The sequence below is a fragment of the Moschus berezovskii genome, chromosome 9 (genome assembly GCF_049115385.1).
Source record: "Moschus berezovskii isolate FMDL1 chromosome 9, NW_MosBer_1.0, whole genome shotgun sequence".
In the NCBI taxonomy this organism is placed as follows: Eukaryota; Metazoa; Chordata; class Mammalia; order Artiodactyla; family Moschidae; genus Moschus; species Moschus berezovskii.
In genome coordinates, this window is record NC_142468.1 from 51,937,932 (window position 1) to 51,958,300 (window position 20,369).

Here is a 20,369-nt window from a genome sequence, read left to right on the forward strand (position 1 = left end):
AAGGGGGAAAAGTAAGTAGTGACACACTTTCTCTTCTTGGACTTCAAAATCACTGGGGATGGTGACTGTAGCCACGAAATTAGAAGATATTTGCTTCTTGGAAGGAAAGTTACGACAAACTTTGGGTACTAAAAAGCAAAGACATCATTTTTCTGACAAAGGTCCATATAGTCAAATTTATGGTTTGTCCAGTAGTCATGTATGGATGTGAGAGTTGGACCATAAAGAAGGCTGAGTGCTAAAGAACTGATGCTTTTGAACTGTGGTGCTGGAGAAGACTCTTGAGAGTCCCTTCGACTGCAAGGAGATCCAACCAGTAAATCCTAAATGAAATCAACTCTGAATATTCATTGGAAGGACTGATGCTGAAGCTGAAGCTCCAACACTTTGGCCACTTGATGTAAAGAGCCAACTCATTTGAAAAGACCCTGATGCTGGGAAAGATTGAAGGCAAAAGGAGAAGAAGGCAGAAGAGGATGAGATGGTTGGATAGTATCACCGATTCAATGGTCAAAATCATTGTCAAGATTCAGCAAAGGGGCCAGGGAGCTTCAGCCCAGGAGTCCATCATTAGCAGCTAGGCGCAGAAATAGCTGATGCTTTACTATCACAGAAGACAGGAGGAGCTCAAGAAACTGGAAGAATATGATGATGACTCCTGTTTAAATTCTCCGTGGGTGGTAACACTGCTTTGAAAAGACATTTTCATGGAGCAAAAGACATAAAGTGGAGACCCAGATGAAGTTGGCCTGTTGATGAAGCTTTTCAAAATATTAGCTCACCTTTCTTGAGGCAGAATAATAATAACCATAACTTAAAAGAAGACAGCTGCCACCCTTTGTGAACATGGTTGAAATCTCTAGTTTTTCTTTCAGTTTGAATTTTTTTTTTCAGTTTGAACTTGGGCAAACTCCAGGAGATAGTGAGGGACAGGGAGGCCTGGCATGCTATAGTCCATGGGGTCGCAAAGGGTTGGACATGACTTAGCAAACAACAACAAAATAATCAACAGATGTTTGTTATTAGAAGCATTAATTATTGAAGTGACAGAATTGGAAGGGTCTCAAGTTTATTGTTAAAGCAATTCATTTCACAAATCTGGGAACCAAAGCTCAAAGAAAAGAAAGCTGTTCTTAGGGCCTCATGACTTGTTAGGCTTTTCATTGTTCATTCATGCAAGTATTATTACATTCATTCATTGATATGAACATTTTGAATGTTTTCAGTTCGGTTCAGTCGCTCAGTCATGTCTGACTCTTTTCAACCCCAAGGACTGCAGCACCCCAGCTGGTTTATTTTTTAACAATTAAAAGAAAGTCACACAGACACAGAACAGGAAGTACAGAACACTTTTTAAACCACTGTCCAGGTCAAGAAAGAGAAATTTTACAGCCACTCTAGAAGTACCTTCAGATATCCATCCTAAAGACAGCCTGCCCATTTCTCTATCCTGATTTTTATAAGTGATCTCTTCCCTGTATTTGCTCAAGATTTTGTGATGACTCATGTGTGCTCCTAGATAGTACCATGTAATCTTGCTCATTTTGTAAAACTTGATATCTCCTTTAGGTGTCTTTTAATCCACAGATTCTCCCTCAACTCCTTCTTTTCCCTTATAATTTATCTTTTAAAGAACCTGGGTCATTCAACCCACAGTTTCACAAAGTCTGGATTTTACTAATCTTGTCCTCACTGTGCAGTTCAGTTTGTTTCCCTGTCCTCTGTGTTTTCTGCCAGTTGGCAGCTTGATCCAGAGACTTGAATCAGACCCAAGTTTAATCTCTTTGGTAAAGTTATATGTGACATTGTGTTCTCTTATTCAATTCAGTCACTCAGTTGTGTCCAACTCTTTACAACCTCATGGACTGCAGCACACCAGGCTTCCTTGTCCATCACCAACTCCCAGAGCTCGCACAAACTCATGTCCATCGAGTTGGTGATGCTATCCAAACGTCTCATCTGCTGTCATCCCCTTCTCCTCCTACCTTCAATCCTTCCCAGCATCAGGGTCTTTTCAAATGAGTCAGTTCTTTGCATCAGGTGGCCAAATTATTGGAGTTTCAGCTTCAGCATCAGTCCTTCCAATGAATATTCAGGACTGATTTTCTTTAGGATGGACTGGTTGGATCTCCTTGCAGTCCAAGGGACTCTCAAGAGTCTTCTCCAACACCACAGTTTAAAAGCATCAATTCTTCAGTGCTCAGCTTTCTTTATAATCCAACTCTCACATCCATACATGACTGCTGGAAAAATCATAGCCTTGACTAGATGGACCTTTGTTGGCAAAGTAATGTCTCTGCTTTTTAATATACTGTCTAGGTTGGTCATAGCTTTTCTTCCAAGGAGCAAGTGTCTTTTAATTTCATAGATGCAGTCACCATCTGCAGTGAATCTGGAGCCCAAGACAATGAAGTCTGTCACTGTTTCCATTGTTTCCCATGTATCTGCCATGAAGTAATGGGACTGGAAGCCATGATCATAGTTTTCTGAAGTTGAGTATTAAGCCAGCTTTTTCACTCTCCTCTTTCACTTTCATCAAGAAGCTACTTAGCTCTTCTTCGCTTTCTGCCATAAGGGTGGTGTCATCTGCATATCTGAATTTATTGGTATTTCTCCCAGTAATCTTGATTCCAGCTTGTGCTTCATCCAGCCTGGCATTTCGCATGATGTACTCTGCATATAAGTTAAATAACACTTGACATACTCCTTTCCCAATTTAGAACCAGTCTGTTCTTCCATGTCTGGTTCTAACTGTTGCTTCTTGACCTGCATACAGATTTCTCAGGAGGCAGGTAAGATGGTCTGGTAATCCCATTTCTTGAAAAATTTTCCACAGTTTGTTGTGATCTACACAGTCAAAGGCTTTGGTGTAATCAATAAATCCAAAGTAGATGTTTTTCTACTGGAATCAAGATTGTCGGGAGAAACATCAATAACCTCAGATATGCAGATGACACCACCCTTATGGCAGAAAGTGAAGAGGAACTCAAAAGCCTCTTGATGAAAGTGAAAGAAGAGAGTGAAAAAGTTGGCTTGAAGCTCAACATTCAGAAAACAAAGATCATGGCATCTGGTCCCATCACTTCATGGGAAATAGATGGGGAAACAGTGGAAACAGTGTCAGACTTTATTTTTTTGGGGTCCAAAATCACTGTGGATGCTGATTGCAGCCATGAAATTTAAAGACGCTTACTCCCTGGAAGGAAAGTTATGACCAACCTAGATAGCATATTGAAAAGCAGAGACATTACTTTGCCAACAAAGGTCCGTCTAGTCAAGGGTATGGATTTTCCAGTGGTCATGTATGGATGTGAGAGTTGGACTGTGAAGAAAGATGATCGCCGAAGAATTGATGCTTTTAAGATGTGGTGTTGGCAAAGACTCTTGAGAGTTCCTTGGACTGCAAGGAGATCCAACCAGTCCATCCTAAAGGAAATCAGTCCTGAATATTCATTGGAAGGACTGATGCTGAAGCTGAAGCTCCAATACTTTGGCCACCTCATGCGAAGAGTTGACTCACTGAAAAAGACTCTGATGCTGGGAAGGATTGGGTGCAGGTGGAAAAGGGGATGACAGAGAATGAGATGGTTGGATGGCATCACTGATTCAATGGACATGGGTTTGAGTAAACTCCAGGAGTTGGTGATGGACAGGGAGGCCTGGTGTGCTGCAGTCCATGGGGTTGCAGAGAGTCGGACACGACTGAGTGACTAAACTGAACTGAGCTGAATCTTAGCTCTATGAAAACTATATATTTAACACTTACCAAAAGTCCTTATGCTGATGTCTCCATAATTATTTTGGTTGTCTGAAGCTTATTCTTGAGTAAAATCCTTAAGAAGGGCTCATGGGAGCAATATTTCCTGAGTTCTTGCATATGAATATGTTCTTTATACTTTAAGGTCAGTTTTACTAAGGATATAAAATTCTTGTTGTACATTTGCTTTCCTTTAGTGTCTTAAATGTTACTCCATCTCTTCCTGGCATTAAGCATTGTTGTTGAAAAAGTCTGTGATAATTGCATTTCATTTTCCTTATAAGTTAAATGCAATTTTTTAAATTGAACAATAGTTGATGTACAATATTATATGTTACAGGTGTACAATATAGTGATTCATAGTTTTAAAGGTTACATGCCATTTATATTATTATGAAATATATTCCCTGTGTTGTACAATTTATCCTTGTAGCTTACTTTAAATGTAGTAGTTTGTATCTCTTAATCCCCTACCCCTGTGTTGCCCTTTCCTTCTTCCCATCGGTATAATATACAGTTTTTAAAACATTTTTGGGGAAACAATTTTCAACTTGTAGAAAGGTTACAATAGTACAGAGAGTTCCAGTTATACCCCTCACTCAGCTTACTCTAAGTTATACCCCTCATTCATCTTACAAACTGTAGTATTACTACAGAAACCAGGAAATTGACACTAGTGTGGTATTATTAACCAGTAATACAGACCTTCAGAGAAGTCAATGGCAACCCACTCCACTACTCCTGCCTGGAAAATCCCATGGGCGGAGGAGCCTGCTAGGCTGCAGTCCATGGGGTCGCTGAGAGTCGGACACAACTGAGCAACTTCACTTTCACTCTTCACTTTCATGCACTGGAGAAGGAAATGGCAACTCACTCCAGTGTTCTTGCCTGGAGAATCCCAGGGACAGGGGAACCTGGTGGGCTGCCGTCTATGGGGCCGCACGGGGTCGGACACGACTGAAGCGACCTAGCAGCAGCAGCAATACAGACTTACTTAAATTCTGCTAACATTCTCTCTAATGCCATTTGCTGGGCCAAGATCCAATTCATGATCCCATATTGCATTTTGTTGTCTTCTCTCCCTTGTCTCCTCCATCACTCTTGCATGTTTTCCATGACTTTGACACTTTTGAAGAGATAGCTATTTTGTAGTTTCCCTCAATCTGGGTTAGCCTGATAGTCTCTCAACTTAAACTGAGATTATGCATTTTTGGTGAGAACATTAGAGAAGTGATGCTGTGTTCTTAGTGCATCATACCAGGGAATGTGTGCTACTGATACATCTTATGATTAGTGATGTTAACTTGCATCACTTGATTCAAAACAGATTTGTCCATTGCAGGGCTATTATCTTCTTTGTAATAAACAGGTATCTCTTTTTCTTATAGTCATTTTGTGTGGAATTTGACCTTGGTAGGTTTCTATTATAATACTAATTCTCCTATGAGAATACTGTTTTCCAAACTTTGTTTTCCTGAATTTTTATAAGAAAGCTTGATTCAGATGTTCAGATGGCTCTTCAAACTCCACAGAGGGCCCTCTTCCATTGTCTTCAGTTAGTGTTGAAAGGTAAGACTTACGTTCTGAGATAATGACTCTATTCCCCCCACCCCACTCTCAGCTGGACATTCCCTTCCCTTCTCCCTTTTGATTCCACTCCTTGGAGACCGCCCTTGAACAGAAAGGGAGCTCTGGTGTGTCACTTTGGAGAGTTTGGGACCATGGTCCCTTTGCACTGACCGGCTACTAGAGATGGCCAGAGCTCTCCAAGTGTCAGCTGTTGTTTTCACAGTGCTCACCCCTCCCTCTGCCCTGACTATCTGTTGGCTGTTCCAGAGTTTTCCTGTTTTCACTCCTTCTTGCTTCTTCTCCCTTTGCAGAAGCCCATAGAACTCAGGTTGTAAAGCTATCAGTGGTTTGCTCTCAGCTGTTTGTATTTTGGAAGTGATGGCAGGACTGTGTCACTTATTTTTGTTATTATCTGTTGATTGTGGATTTTTGGTTTCACTCTCTAGTCACTGCTTTAATGGGGGTGAGTTGAGGAGATAAAAGCTATGCTGCAGAGCTACTTAAAATGTGCTAGATTTTGTGCCAGGGTCCCAAGAAAGGGGTGGGTATCAAGAGGAGTAAGTTGCAATTTCTAGTTCAAAGAGTACACAGTTCAATAAAGGAGACAGAGGAGCCAAAGTACCAGGGTGGGTGGTGCTGATGGCTTTGTGCACATTTATTATGTGTGCAAGAAGAGTCAGCTAGCATTGTGGAGAAGTGGTGTTAGGGGAAACACACTGACTGAAACCACCCACCCTGGCCAGGCACCGTAGTAACCATTTGCATGAGTTGCTTCACAACAGGAGAACCTGGGTAAGGAATAGTTCAGTCGCTCAGTCGTGTCTGACTCTTTGCGACCCCATGAATCACAGCACTCCAGGCCTCCCTGTCCTGCACCAACTCCCGGAGTTCACTCAAACCCACCTCCATCGAGTCGGTGCTGTCATCCAGCCATCTCATCCTCTGTCGTCCCCTTCTCCTCCTGCCCCCAATCTCTCCCAGCATCAGAGTCTTTTCCAGTGAGTCAACTCATCGCATGAGGTGGCCAAAGTATTGGAGTTTCAGCTTTAGCATCAGTCCTTCCAATGAACACCCAGGACTGGTTTCCTTTAGGATGGACTGGTTGGATCTCCTTGCAGTCCAAGGGACTCTCAAGAGTCTTCTCCAACACCACAGTTCAAAAGCATCAATTCTTCGGCGATCAGCTTTCTTCACAGTCCAACTCTCACATCCATACATGACCACGGGAAAAACCATAGCCTTGACTAGACAGACCTTGGCTGGCAAAGTAATGTCTCTGCTTTTTAATATACTATCTAGGTTGGTCATAACTTTCCTTCCAAGGAGTAAGCATCTTTTAATTTCATGGCTACAATCAGCATCTGCAGTGATTTTGAAGCCCCCCCAAAATAAAGTCTTTCACTGTTTCCACTGTTTCCCCCTCTATTTCCCATGAAGTGATGGGACCAGATGCCATGATCTTTGCTTTCTGAATGTTGAGCTGCAAGCCAACTTTTTCACTCTCTTCTTTCATTTTCATCAAGAGGCTTTTTAGTTCCTCTTCACTTTCTGCCATAAGGGTGGTGTCATCTGCATATCTGAGGTTATTGATATTTCTCCTGGCAATCTTTATTCCAGAATGTGCCTCTTCCAGCTCAGTGTTCCTCATGATGTACTCTGCATATAAGTTAAATAAACAGGGTGACAATATATAGCCTTGACGAACTCCTTTTTCTATTTGGAACCAGTCTGTTGTTCCATGTCCAGTTCTAACTGTTGCTTCCTGACCTGCATACAGGTTTCTCAAAAGGCAGGTCAGGTGGTCTGTTAGTCCCATCTCTTTCAGAATTTTCCACAGTTTCTCGTGATCCACACAGTCAAAGGCTTTGGCATAGTCAATAAAGCAGAAATAGATGTTTTTCTGGAACTCTCTTGCTTTTTCCATGATCCAGAGGATGTTGGCAACTTGATCTCTGGTTCCTCTGCCTTTTTTAAAACCAGCTTGAACATCTGGAAGTTCACAGTTCATATATTGCTGAAGCCTGGCTTGGAGAATTTTGAGCATGACTTTACTAGCGTGTGAGATGAGTGCAGTTGTGCGGTAGTTTGAGCATTCTTTAGCATTGCCTTTCTTTGGGATTGGAATGAAGATTGACCTTTTCCAGTCCTGTGGCCACTGCTGAGTTTTCCAAATTTGCTGGCATATTGAGTGCAGCACTTTCACAACATCATCTTTCAGGATTTAAAATAGCTCAACTGGAATTCCATCACCTCCACTAGCTTTGTTCATAGTGATGCTTTCTAAGGCCCACTTGACTTCACATTCCAAGATGTCTGGCACTAGGTCAGTGATCACACCATTGTGATTATCTTGCTCATGAAGATCTTTTTTGTACAGTTCTTCTGTGTATTCTTGCCACCTCTTCTTAATATCTTCTGCTTCTGTTAGGTCCATACCATTTCTGTCCTTTATTGAGCCCATCTTTGCATGAAATGTTCCCTTGGTATCTCTAATTTTCTTGAAGAGATCTCCAGTCTTTCTTATTATGTTGTTTTCCTCTATTTCTTTGCATTGATCACTGAAGAAGGCTTTCTTTTCCCTCCTTGCTATTCTTTGGAACTCTGCATTCAGATGCTTATATCTTTCCTTTACTCCTTTGCTTTTCACTTCTCTTCTTTTTACAGATATTTGTAAGGCCTCCCCAGATAGCCATTTTGCTTTTTTGCATTTCTTTTCCATGGGGATGGTCTTGATCCCTGTCTCCTGTACAGTGTTACAAACCTCCATCCATAGTTCATCAGGAACTCTATCGGATCTAGTCCCTTAAATATTTTTCTCACTTCCACTGTATAATCGTAAAGGATTTGATTTAGGTCATACCTGAATGGTCTAGTGGTTTTCCCTACTTTCTTCAATTTAAGTCTGAATTTGGCAATAAGGAGTTCATGATCAGAGCCACAATCAGCTCCTGGTCTTGTTTTTGCTAACTGTATAGAGCTTCTCCATCTTTGGCTGCAAAGAATATAATCAATCTGATTTCGGTTTTGACCATCTGGTGATGTCCATGTGTAGAGTCTTCTCTTGTGTTGTTGGAAGAGGGTGTTTGCTATGACCAGTGCGTTCTCTTGGCAAGATTCTATTAACTTTTGCCCTGTGTCATTCTGTACTCCAAGGCCAAATTTTCCTGTTACTCCAGGTGTTTCTTGACTTCCTACTTTTTCATTCCAGTCCCCTAAAATGGAAAAGACATCTTTTTTGGGTGTTAGTTCTAAAAGGTCTTGTAGGTCTTCATTCATAGAACCGTTCAACCTCAGCTTCTTCAGCGTTACTGGTTGGGGAATAGTCTTGGATTACTGTAATATTGAATGGTTTGCCTTGGAAACGAACAGAGATCATTCTGTCATTTTTTAGATTGCATCCAAGTACTGCATTTCGGACTCTTTTGTTGACCATGATGGCTACTCCGTTTCTTCTAAGGGATTCCTGCCCACAGTAGTAGATATAATGGTCATCTGAATTAAATTCACCCATTCCTGTCCATTAAAAGTTCACTGATTCCTAGAATGTCGACTTTCACTCTTGCCATCTCCTGTTTGACCACTTCCAATTTGCCTTGATTCATGCTGTTCTCCTGGGTTCCCTTACCTTACTGCCCTCCACCTGGGTGCCCTTTCCCAATAAAATCTCTTGCTTTGTCAGCACATGTGTCTCCTCAGACAATTCATTTCCAAGTGTTAGAGAAGAGTCCAGTTTCGGGCCCTGGAAGTGCTCCCCCTTCCTGCAACAGTGAGGTCAATTACCAGGGTAATCTTCTAAAGAGGTCATATTAGAACTGAACTTTGAAGAACAAATGGAAGTTAACTAGGATGATAAAGTCAGAGAAGCTGTTCTACACCAAGGAAATTGCACATGTAAAGGTGTGGAAGCTGGAGATGACATGGCATAGATGGGTACCATTTATGGGTACATAAATTACAGATGTATAAAAATAGAGAGCAGGGTTCTCATGAGATCTGAACCCAGAAGAGTAAGTGGGACTACTTTATGAAAACTGAGGTTGTAGGCTGCAGGAAAGGATTCTGAGAATATAGCGATGGATTGCAAATAGGATTTTCGAGAGAGAGAGAGTTGAAGGGTGTTTCCAGATGAAGTGACTGGGTAAATGGTAATAGCATTCATGGATATAGGGACACAGGAGGAAGAAAAGACTTTACCGGAAAGAGACTGAACTCAGTTTGGGGCATGAAGAGCTTGATACACTCTTGGGGGAATGCAAGTATGGATGTGACCAAAGGATGACAAAAACAAACAAACAAACAAACAGGACAACAGTGGAAGACAGTGTGACCCCAACAATTTGGAGCTGAAAGCAAATAGTGAAGACTCAGGGGCACTGGTCTCTTTCCCTTGTCTCAGAGATGCAGGCAGGAAATGGAATGCAGAAGAATGAGCCACTGGAAATAGAGTCATAAAGGAAAATGGGCTCTTAGAGGAAAGACAGTTTGCAGTTAAAGCCAAGAGAAGAAGTTGGGAAGGTAGGGGTGGAGGAGTCCTATTGTCATCCAGGGGCTTTGCCCAGAGTTCTAAAGAGAATCTTATAAGAAGTTCTCCAGGATCTTTACTAAACACACCCCCCCCCCCCACAATGGATGGGACAGGTTGCAGGTATTTCTAACTCACTATAGATAAACAACAAATTCCAATTGTATGGTAGGTAAAGTAATCCTCCACTTCAAGATTTTCTAAATTGTGCCTTTTCTCTGTCCCTGATGGTGGGTGGTAGGGGGGGATCTGACAAATACCTCTCAGACTTTTAAATACCAGAGGTTGAAATAAAGATAGCTTTCTTTAAAAGTTGAACATTTAATTTTCCTCTGTTCAAAAAAAAAAAAAAAAAGTTGAACATTTAAAAAATTATGGTCAATGAAAGATTTTTTTGTGCGTGTGACTTGATTTCAGAATATTTCAGAATAGCTAATGTTGGATGGTGGAGAAAGGACCAGAATGAAAGACACAGTGTATGTGTGGAGTATAGAATTGTTTTCTGGGTAAACATGGAAGAGAGAAAAGGAACTATTCATTCATAAGCTCCTCTAGGCATTTCGAGAAATGTGAAAGAAACTTTTGTCCTTGGAATATTTATTCATCCTCAGCTAGAGAATGAGTCAAAATAATACATGATTACAGTATTGGTCAACAATGAGTCTAAGCCTTCATAAAGTAAAACATTATGGATGATAAACGATATGAAAGAAAGTCTTTGATAAAAAGGGAGGAAATGACAGTGGCGGAGAGGAGTGAATCAGGAGGTTATTCTTGGCAATGAACAGTGTGAATAGGGTAGAACTAGAAATAATAATGCATTCTCTGGGGAATGACTTAAAGTGACCCAGCTGGGGAATGCTGGTGATGAGATTAGAGAGATGAATTTGGGCCCATTGGCTAATGGCCTTGAATGCTGTATTCTGTAATGTAAGATGTTACGGAAAAACCTGAGCAAACTTTTGGCCAGCCCAATACTTTGATCTGATAGCTAAGAGGAAATAATTATAAACTTATACAGGAGATAGCAAGATAAGAGTGATGTTTGAGAAATAATTTCTGGGTTGTTAAATAAGCATATTTGGGGTATTAACTCCATGGTAGGTTGAATAAAGGTCCCCTAAAGATGTCTGTTTCAGCTTTAGCATCAGTCCCTCCAATGAACACCCAGGATTGATCTCCTTTAAAATAGACTGGGAGAAGGGGACGACAGAGAATGAGATGACTGGATGGTATCACTAACTCTATGGACATGAGTTTGAGCGAACTCCGGGAGTTGGTGATGGACAGGGAGGCCTGGTGTGCTGTGATTCATGGGGTCTCAGAGTCGGACACGACTGAACGACTGAACTGAACTGAACTGAAAGATGTCTGTACTCTAATCCCCAGAGCCTGTGAATGTTACCTTATTTGGTGGAAGAAACTTCCCAAATGTGATTAAATTAAGGATCTTGAGAGGGGGAGAGAATCTTGGGCTACCTGGATGGATCCAATGAAATCATAGGAGTCCTTATAAGAGGGAGACAGACGATCAGAGTGAATACTAGGAGGGATGACAACAGAGGCAAGACGCTGGAGTGATGCAAGGAAGAAACCACAAGCTACAGAACGCAGGTGGCTCCTGGAGACTAAAAGAGGCACAGGCAGAGGAGCCTCCAGAAGGAATGAAGTCCTCCAACACTTTGATTTCAGACTTCTGACTTCCACACTTGTAAGAGTAAATTTGTGCTCTAAGCCCCTAAAGTTTCAGTAATTTGTTTCAGTGGTAATTGGAAATCAACACAGCCTCTCTAGAGAGATTGATGAAAACTAAGATTTTACATAGAAAAATGTATGTATGCATTTGTTTTTGTTTCAGTTGCTAAGTCTTGTCTCACTCTCTGTGACCCCATGGACTGTACCCCACCAGGCTCTGCTGTCCATGGGATTTCCCAGGCAAGAACAGTCAAGTGGATTGCTATTTCCTTTTTCAGGTGAACTTCCCAACCCAAGGATCAAACCCACGTCTCTTGCATTGGCAGGAGGATTCTTTACCACCAGGAAGCCCCTCATGTATGCATACCAGCACTTTAAAAAATAATTTCAGGGGTTTTACACGCCCATTCAAACTCATCTGTGGCCCATCCAGGGGTGTGTTTGTTTCCCAGGTTAAAAACTCTGGAGTTCAGAGATTATTTTTAGAAGTTAATATACATAATGAAAAGACTTAGGACTGTTAGTGAGCTAGGAAAAGATAATGTATACACAAGAGATACTACGACAGAAGGCTGAATATGTAGTATAAAGTCAGAAATATGTTAAAAGTGGCTCCAAGATTGCAAACCTGGGAGACCTAGGGAATAAAGGTATGGTAGCAAGAAATGGCAAAGGTAGAAGGATAAAAAGTTTGGCTGGAAAAGATAAGGGGTCAAGGCTGTGATAAAGAGCCTGCCATGTGGGGCCAGAATCAAAAGTTCCCAGTTCACCTCAGGACTTAGTGTCTCCAAGGGTAGCACTTGCGTGTGCCTAAACCCAGAAGCCAGACTCAGGCTTGAGGGAGCAGTCAACGATAGAATCTTTGGGGACTGTTTCCCCAGCTAGGAATCGAAGGTAGCTGGAGAAGGGACATGGAAGCCATAGAGGTGGATGTGAGGATGGTGCCCTTGACCTACAGTCCCCTACAGTCCTCTACCAGTATGATGGATTGACTTCTACCCAAGAGTCTAGCCCAGGACCAATCCTGCCCCTAAAAGGAGAGGAATTTAGGAACTCTAGGTCAAGAATTTATTAACTCTAAATGAGTAAATGAGTCTTCAGTCAGAGGCCATTCAGTTGCTGTCCCTTCCAAGCAAATGTCCTAATACCAGGAAGTCCAGTTTTCTCACCTTTAGAACGGCAAAAACAATACCACCCTTTACAAGGATGCTGCCAATGTTACATGTGGTAATATTCATAAAGTTACTCATATGGTGCCTGACACGTTAAAAAGTGCTAAATAAGTGGTGGCTATTGTCACTGTGATTAGGCAAGTGCTAAGTTGTGTATCCTGGAGATGGTATGCAAGTATGCACGTGCTATGTAATCTAATCCTGTCCTGCATCAAATCAAGAGGGTGTTACTCTGAAACTATAACCCACTCAACTGCATTGTGAAATAGCTGAGGTCACTGTGCTCTCATAAAGGAAAGGAGCCACTTAGAATCCAAAAAAAGTATAGACCAAGAGCAGCAACAGAAACAGTATTGTGTGCCTACTATGTGACATATAGACTGTGTTATATAAAATAATTAATTCACACCTCAGAACCTCTGAGGTATGAACTATTATAATCCCCTTTCTACAAATGAGGAAACTGAGATGCAAAGCAGTTAATAACTTTCCCAAGGCACCATAGCTATTAGTGGTAAAAAGAAAATAGAACCCAAGCTCTCTGACTCTAGGGACTGCAAATTCAACCCCACACTGAACTCTCTCAAAAGAAGAAATGGTCTCTAGTACTGCTGATGGAGTCACGACCACTGAACACAATGGTCTTGTTTCTTCTGTGGGCAGATTTATGTAGTAGAAATAGGTACATCACCCATCAGGTTACTTTCTGAATCCCCTCCAGGACAAAGTGATGGGGATGGGGATACTAGGCTTAGGGATGGAGAAAGATTCTGATTTCTGAGCTAGATGTGGGACTTGAGCAGGGTTAAGAGTTAACTGAAGAACAGCGTTGAGAAATCAAAGTCAGGTCAAGATCCAGGGACCATCTAAGAAACACCAACCCCAAAGCAGATGGTCTGAAAGGTGAAAACTGAAAAGGTTGATAAAAAGAGAATATGAAAAGGAGCCAAGAAAATGAGGACCAGGAGGACTTGCAGCCTGGAGAGAGAATCCCTGAGTTGGAATGGGAAGCAAAGCCTTCCTGAAGGGCACTGGCCTGTGGGTGGATGGAGCAGGTGTTGGGGCAGCCAGTTCTGTGTTCTGATTCACGTTTTCCGAGCTTTCAAGAACGATTTGGCTTCCGCGAAGACTATTGCTAAAGACATGTTTGTTCATCAACCAAGAGGATTAACATGGTTGTTTTTCTCATTGTAAATTAATAAACAGACATCCCATTTGTTAGTCAGACTCTGATGAATTTGGTAACTTGAGTCAGTCCTCCAGAGCTTGGTCACATTTGAGTGACACTATGAAATTAAGTTTCAGACCTGTGAGGCTGCAGACAACCTCCTGGGTCTCAGTAGAGTCCATTCAAAGGACAATCTCCTTTCATAAGAGAGTCAGTCAGCCTCTCTCTTTGATATCTTTTTGGGGCAAAAGTTCTGGCAATTTCATGGACTATGAGTTCACTTGTTTCAACCATTTATACATGTATCAAATTTACCAACTATGTTGTTTCTTAATTAAATTGAGATCATCTTGAATACCCAGTCTGTTTTTTATTTATCTTCATGTGCCCAGGACCTAACACAGTCCCAAGCACTTGAATATTCCGGAAATGTTTGTTACACTGAACTGAATCAATATGGATAAGAGCATTATATCATAACTATAGACAATACAAGCAACATGCCCAATATGTTTTCAGAGAGTAAATTAACCCACTTTCAAGATATCACTTTGCCTCTCTCCATGTACCAAATACATTATTTTAAAATTAAAGATCAAATGTTCATTTGATAAGTGTAATTGACTGCCCTTTTGTTTCAAGTCAACTAAACTTTTGTGTCAAACTAAACCTTTATTTCAAGGTTTCCTTCATGTCCTTTAGTAGCACACCAAATTTCATCAGTCAAATCCTTTGATATCACAGAAATAGCAAAAACAAAAGTGACCTTCCTTCATTTAGTCAACACACTTTCCCTTAAATGCTCTCTGAGCAAACATTTGGGTAAACAGATGTTCTTTATCTTTGTACTCAGAAGATCAATAAACTGAGATCATAGAGGACATGACAGACATGGAATCAAAGATTCCCCTGGGCAAGCACACATTAGCTATTACTACATTCAATTCAGATCAAATGGAGTTGACTTTAAATTTTTTCTCTACTGTTAATGGGATCATTAATTGACTGGTTCAGTCAGTTCAGTCAGTCAGTTCAGTCGCTCAGTCGTGTCCGACTCTCCGCGACACCATGAATCACAGCACGCCAGGCCTCCCTGTCCATCACCAACTCCCGGAGTACACTCAAACTCATGTCCACAGAGTCGGTGATGGCATCCAGCCATGTCATTCTCCGTCGTCCCCTTCTCCTCCCGCCCCCAACCTTTCCCAGCATCAGAGTCTTTTCCAGTGAGTCAACTCGTCGCATGAGGTGGCCAAAGTATTGCAGTTTCAGCTTTAGCATCAGTCCCTCCAATGAACACCCAGGACTGATCTCCTTTAGAAAGGACTGGTTGGATCTCCTTGCAGTATAAGGGACTCTTAAGAGTCTTCTCCAACACCACAGTTCAAAAGCATCGATTCTTCGGCGATCAGCTTTCTTCACAGTCCAACTCTCACATCCATACATGACCATGGGAAAAACCATTGCCTCGACTAGACGGACCTTGGTTGGCAAAGTAATGTCTCTGCTTTTTAATATACTATCAAGGTTGGTCATAACTTTCCTTCCAAGGAGCAAGCGTCTTTTAATTTCATGGCTGCAATCAGCATCTGCAGTGATTTTGGAGCCCAAAAAAATAAAGTCTGACACTGTTTCCACTGTTTTTCCATCTATTTCCCATGAAGTGATGGGACCAGATGCCATGATCTTAGTTTTCTGAATGTTGAGCTTCAAGTCAACCTTTTCACTCTCCTCTTTCACTTTCCTCAAGAGGCTTTTGAGTTCCTCTTCACTTTCTGCCATAAGGGTAGTGTCATCTGCATATCTGAGGTTATTGATATTTCTCCCAGCAATCTTGATTCCAGCTTGTGCCTCTTCCAGCCCAGCGTTCCTCATGATGTACTCTGCATATAAGTTAAATAAGCACGGTAACAATATACAACCTTGACGTACACCTTTTCCTATTTGGAACCAGTCTGTTGTTCCAGGTCCAGTTCTAACTGCTGCTTCCTGACCTGCATACAGGTTTCTCAAGAGGCAGGTCAGGTGGTCTGGTATTCCCATCTTTTTCAGAATGTTCCACAGTTAATTGTGATCGACACAGTCAAAGGCTTTGGCATAGTCAATGAAGCAGAAATAGATGTTTTTCTGGAACTCTCTTGCTTTTTCCATGATCCAGCGGATATTGGCAATTTGATCTCTGGTGCCTCTGCCTTTTCTAAAACCTGCTTGAAGATCTGGGAGTTCACGGTCTACATATTGCTGAAGCCTGGCTTGGAGAATTTTGAGCATGACTTTACTAGCGTGTGAGATGAGTGCAATTGTGCGGTAGTTTGAGCATTCTTTGGCATTGCCTTCCTTTGGGATTGGAATGAAGATCAATTCAACTATTACAATGTATCTCAGCTAGGTGGAGATTCACTCAACTGTTCAGAGATTAATCTGCAAAAGGTCTATATGAGCAGCCACTATCATAGTCTCCATATTCCTTGTATTAATCCAGAAGATGTTTAGAGGTGTTTTGAGAGTGCACTTCCATTGAGAATATGGCACTTCAAAACACACCGTTAACTCACCACCAAGGACAAAGTTTTCACTGCCAGTGTTATAGTCTGCAGTGGATTTCTAGATAATGGTCTGTTTGAACTATATGATTTTGTTTTAAATTTTCTTGAGGTCACTGTAATATATTTTTCACCATCCAACAAGTCAAATTTTTAAAAAATTGTAATAATAATAAAACCCTTGGTGGATTCAGGAGATGAAGGAAGTTTACCTTGCATGTGTGCCTCATTTTCTCATGGGAGTCTCCCATAAGTCTATGGACATTTCCAGGGTATTCTTTAGGTTAGGATGCCATGTTTTCTCTAAAAGCAAGGTAAAGGTCACCCTTTACTTTGCCCTTTCCTGAGAAATGGATCAGTGACCAGTGCTGATTCTCCCCATTGTGCTACAATGAATATGAGGTTAGGAGAAGAGGACTACCTTGGAAAGAACTTAAAAAGGAGATTTCTGTTCCCTCTATACTTAATGAAACAGTTGTAATTAGTGAAGTAACTTCTGGAAGAAAAGCCTGACTTAGCACTTTTACAGATACAACTGACAATATGACCAACCAAAAGAGTGATAGCTACTTGCTAGAACAAGAAGGAATTCCCAGAGTCTTGGGACTATATGGATAGCATGCTGGGCTACTATATAGAACTATATAGGCCTTTGGAGAGCTCGAGATTAAACCCATCAATCCTAAAGGAAATCAACCCTGAATATTCAATGGAAGGACTGACGCTGAAGCTCCAATATTTTGGCCAACTGATATGAAGAACAGACTCATTGGAAAAGACCCTGATTCTGGGAAAGATTGAAGGCAAAATGAGAAGGGGGTGGCAGATGATGAGATGGGTAGATAGCATCACCAACTCAATGGACATAAATCTGAGCAAACTCTGGGAGATAGCAGAGGACAGAGGAGGGTCCATAGGGTCACAAAGCCCATGGGGTGGCAAACGGTAGGACATGGCTTAGTGACTGAACAACAATAATCAGCAAAGCTCAAAAAGTGGGCACTGAACTCCTATCCCAACTGTTGAGGGGGAGGGGGCAGCGTAGGGATGTGTTTAATGCCTCTCTCTTGAGATGTTGTGTCCAGCATCTTCCTGGTGGAGAGAGTGTATGAACCTCCAGGGGAATGGGCATTTGTGGAATTTGTGATCCCTCACCCTGACCCCAAACCTGATGACTTATTTAGGCTCTAGAAATACTAAAGTTACAGTTATAATACTAGCTTCCCTACGCACAGTTGTTGTTGCTGATGTACTATCCACAAGGCACAAGCTTTTGTGTGTGTGTGTGGTTTTTTTTTTTTTTAGTTCTGGAGATGAATTTGCACAAGATCCCCCCGGCCTATGTGATCAGCTGTGTGTAATTTGGAGATGCACATGGCTGGGGCTGTGGAGTCATCCAGGCCAAGTAGCACTAGCAAGATCAATCCCTTGGCCTCAGCCTCACTCACAGAGAGCTGCAATTCCACCAAAGGAATCTTCCCAACTATAGTGTATTCACTCTACAAAAGAGCCTACTCATAAAGAAACTGAGAAAGGTTGAATAAAAATCTACCCATAAGCCAAAATCTCCTTTCACTTTATGACAAAATGAGATTTCTTCACTGTGTCTGAGCAATGGTAGAAGGTACACTGGATCCAGAGTCCAAAGTTTCAGATTTGAATCCTCACTCTCTCACTAACTGCTTGGTTTTAGACAGGTTGCTGCTTTGTCTTAGGCTTCAGTTCTCTCAACTGCAAAGGGAGGGCTCTCCTTACTCCCTACTTCAACATATGTTTATTCAAAGATTTTGTGCCATGGACATACCACGTACTGGGTGTCTAATAGTCAACATGGTTTCTAATCCTCTAAACACTCACAGTGTAGTATAAGAGAGAAGGAACAAGAAATTACAGTTTATATCTGTTCCTTTTACTTTATTACAATTGTTTTGAGATGCAAATAAATAATTTATGCAAATACTTGATACACTGTGGAGAGTTATTTAAAAAAAGAAAACGATAGCATTTCTGCCCACAGTCAATTCTTTATAAATATTAAGTTGTACTTCTTTGATGATAATTTTATTGTGAGATGATTTGTATGTTTGATAAAGACAGATATAAAGATTTTCTTCATTCATGAAAGTGGAGTACATTAAAAGAAGGTGATATTTCCAAGGCAGAATATTTGACAGGACCACCGTGAAGTGGCTCTGTTCACTCTCTCTTATCCTTTCCTGAAAATTTATCTACCTCTCATCAACCCCTAAGACACACTATTCCTTACCTCACTCCTGAAGCCCCTTGGTCAAGGACCATAGATAGGTTGAGTCTTTTAGGACACAGGGGAGTGGATAGGATGTAGGGTCTGTCATGCACATTACTGGCAAATTTTGTTAAAGCTGAACAGTTAAAATTTGTACTTTGGGTCATGTAAAAACATGGTACCTGGGTAAAAATGGCTACATCAGAATGTCAAGTAAGGGAGGATATTTCTGAAGAGTAAGTACAACTGGAAAATTTAAAAGTCATAGCACATATTATTTCAAAATTAGAACTAATTTTGAAAACTGTTTCCATATTTGATTCGAGTTTAAGGCATTTTCAAAGTATCTCATGCCATTAAAAAATTTTTGAGACAGGATCTTTTGTTATGACAAATGTTTACTGTGCTAAGCCCTTTAGGCCATGCCAAGAATTATAAAGCATAGTCCTTATTTTTGATGAGTTTATCATCTATTTGGGAAGGGACAAAAAGCCACATGTGTATACACATATACACACTCAGACAAGAAAAGATAAGAAGCTGTATATAATTAAGGGTTAAGTGAGTAATACACACCATAAATGGGGCATTTGATTGCAAGACATTTCACTGTTCAGTGGAATTGGGAGCGAAGGGTTCATGAGTGAGTTAGAAAGTAGTCATGGCCTTAGAAAGATGAGGTAAGCAAGGTTTGGACAGGAAGAGAGGCAGAGGAAGGGCATTTGAGGTGAATGAAGAAAGCATAAGGAAGAACTTGTAGGCAGAAATGAGCAAGACACTTTGTGCCACCTGTAAGGGCCCTTCCAGAAGAAATGGAGGGCTTCATTTGGGGGGATATTGACATACTTATTTGGGCAGGTCGGGAGGAGCCAGATTTGTGGAAGACCTTTAATATCAGCCTAGGGAGACTGTACTTCACTCTTTGGAGAATAGGGAATCACTGAGCTTCAGAAAATGGAAAACTGTAACTAAATTATGTTTCAGAAAGATTTCTCTTGGAGTTCCCTGATAGCCTCATGGTTAGGGTTTGGGGCTGTCACTGCTGTGGCCCAGGTTTCATCCCTGGTCAGGGATGAAATTGCGCAAGTCATGCAGCATGGCCAAATTATTTTTAAGAAAAAATTCAAAAAAATATTTCTCTCCCAAAGACGTACAGGGTGAATCAGTGAGCAGAGAGCTCATTTCTTCTATTATTTTTTCCATGTTTTATTCACTTTTTCTCTTCATTAATAAAACACATGCAAGGTATAAAATTTCATGATATAATGAACACCTGTGAACACATCTCCCAATTTATGTTGAGCAATAGGACCATTACCTTACTGTCCCCTGCCTGAGCCATCAAATCCCTTGCTTCTCCTGTTCTCCTGAGACATAGACCCCAATAATTCTGCATCTGTTTGCATTTCTTCATAGATTTACCACCTAGGCTTGGATCCTAAAAAATGTTTAACAATTTTCTAAGTTTTTTCATTAATGTAAAAGGAACCATTCTTTATAAATTCTTCTGCAACATGCTTTTTTGGGTCAGCATTATATTTCTGAGGTTCATTTATGTTTTTTTTTTTGTAACTGCAATTCATTAATTTCAATTATGGTGAAAGTGAAAGAAAGTGAAAGTTGCTCAGTCATGTCTGACTCTTTGTGACCCCATGGGCTATACAGTCCTTGAAATTTTCCAGGCCAGAATACTGAAAG